Genomic DNA, 2,500 nt, shown 5'->3' on the forward strand with positions numbered 1-2,500 from the left:
TTTATCGTTGCTGACTTGTTACAATCAAGTGCATTACTTTATATGCTAACATTTCCCTGGCACGGAAATCAGATAAAAGACTTCCATCCTAATCCTAAACAATATGCCTAAATATGGTACATAGCAAATACATCCTGATCAGCTACAGCTTCCTACAAAATATTTTCTTAGTTCCCATAGGATCAACACCCAATTTCTTAAATATTTAATCATTGTTGGGCCCAAAATCATAAACTAGAGCAATATGCTAACCATATCAACAAATTTGATATGGTTTGACTGATGACTAGAACATCATTATCATGAAAAACTGGCCATTTGCCATCCAGTCCGTTTAGTATCACAATCTCCACCTTATGGGGCTTACAAAGGGTAGCCTTGCCCTTATCATTAGATTGTGCACTAATAAAGGACATTCGATCAAATAATAAAATGGCTACCCTTTTCAGACATAGAAGACCTTGGTCAGACTAGGTGTCAAGAACAAGGATACATGGGTACTTTCTCAAGCAGCGTGATGATTATGATGTCAACGTCCAATCTGTGTTTTACCTTATTTGCACGGTGATCACCTGAAAGACGTTTCAAGTCGATGGTGCAGACCTGGATGGCTTCTTCAGAGATCTGGTATGGCCTGGATGCAATACATAAGTGGAGTCAAAGATATCAATCAAGTCCTTTGAAGGCTTCCGGTGCACTTTCTCAATCCAACACTTCCACAGAAATGGATATCTGTCTTATCTGTACAGCGTCTGAAGACTGACGCCAAGTAGATTGGATAAAATCTGATCATTAAGTAAACAAAAATATTCTAATACCGTATATCTATCACCCAAGAATATAAATAATACCAGTGTTGTGTATCTAAACATAAAATTACATACCTGTAAGTGATCACAGACTTCGCAGCACTATGAGCAGCCGTCACATGGCCCATAACGGGTTAGGTTGCCCATTCCTTTGGAGACATATACAACATCGCTGTAAAGTAACCTTTGTCGTGTTCTAACTGCTTTCCAAGCAACAGAGCGTATGCCAGGCAAATGAGTCTTGTCAAGCGGCAACCAAACACTAAATAGTTGTGCCAACTGTGCCAGGGCCATAGAAAGTGAGTACTACCCATAGGCATTGTCTCCGCAGCTTTAGTATAACTGACAAACAAGAGTTGCGACCACTTGGAGTCTGTGTAGTAAGCAAGGAAAGGTCCGTTAAGAGGGTCGATATATAGAGCGGGTTAGAGAAGGCTTTTATAGATACGGGCTCTTGGCTTATTTATAAAGTTCAGTTTTCAAATTGCAGCGCAGACATGTAAAGTAAATATCCATTGTGCAGTTTGATAATGCCGTATAACCAAGCGTAAATTGCAACAGAATAGATATCTTGACCATGCTCGAAGTTTTTTTTTCTTCTTTTCGTTTAAGAAAAGATTGATTTTTAAATTATTAAAGGTAAGAGATGTACAGAGATGCATTTGTACGCCTTTCCCAAACGGGATGGAATGGGAGGGGATCTGTACACTTCCGCAAAATTCACTTGTCGAAATGTTGTTAGCGGAAATAAACAAAAACGATTTTGTTCGTCTGAAAAAGTCAGTTGCCGAAATATGCAAATAGCTGAAATAAACAGAAATGATTTTGTCCACATTGTAAAAAAAACATGTCGAAATGTCCAGGTATTGAAAATGACGAAAATACATGGGAGGCGTTATCGTACCCATTACACCACGTGCCTCCAAGGAGGATCGAACTCCTGGCCTCTGGTTTACTAGACCAGCGCTCTAGCCACTGAGCTATGGAGGCATTCGATAGGTAAAAGTTCCATGTTTCTTTTCATAACATGCTTTTGCTCGTTATCTATAATGAAGAGCATTCAGCTACCTTTATGAGTAGCAATCAGTGGCAGTGGTTACTCCAAGTATTGAAATTATACAGAAACATGGGATGCCAGTTCTGCACCCTAATAAGAATTCAATGCTCTTGAAGCATACTGATAACATGTGATTAACGACTCTATAAGCCAAATGAAATTGGTTGGATATTCCAGTTATTTGATTTTGATTATTCGATTTTCTTATAAAATCACCTCGATTCAAATCTTTTTTTTAAAGGGGAGAGTGTACTGACTCAGTTGAAGTGGATTTTTATTTTACTTCTTAAGGTACAATAGTTGCAGTAATTCAATCCATGATAAAATACTGGAAAGGCAACTGCCTTGCCACTCTTTAATTTCAATATCTTGACATCATTATCATGTGCGTATGTATGTATGTATGTGTGTAAATAAATATATTAATACACAATATATACATATACACACATACATACATGTACGTGTGTGTGTTGTAAATTTTGAGAGGAATATGTATGTTGTGGCAAAAATGACCCAGGCTAAGTATACAAAACCATACTCCTGTTTAGAAATAACAATGGTTACATTTTAATTCATCCAATCACTATTTTTGCTATAGTGATACACATTAACTCTCTGTAGTGGCCAGCAA

General features: G+C 37.6%; 1 non-coding gene across 1 annotated transcript; it reads right to left on the bottom strand.

Annotated features, from left to right (window-relative positions):
- Positions 1-1,726: 1,726 nt before the first annotated feature.
- Positions 1,727-1,799, bottom strand: TRNAT-AGU (transfer RNA threonine (anticodon AGU)). The gene has a single exon. It is a non-coding gene; the product is annotated as a tRNA-Thr (tRNA).
- Positions 1,800-2,500: the final 701 nt, after the last annotated feature.

The sequence above is a fragment of the Penaeus japonicus genome, unplaced genomic scaffold (assembly GCF_977035675.1).
Source record: "Penaeus japonicus unplaced genomic scaffold, GWHDUDI00000001_assembly GWHDUDI00000024, whole genome shotgun sequence".
NCBI lineage: Eukaryota > Metazoa > Arthropoda > Malacostraca > Decapoda > Penaeidae > Penaeus > Penaeus japonicus.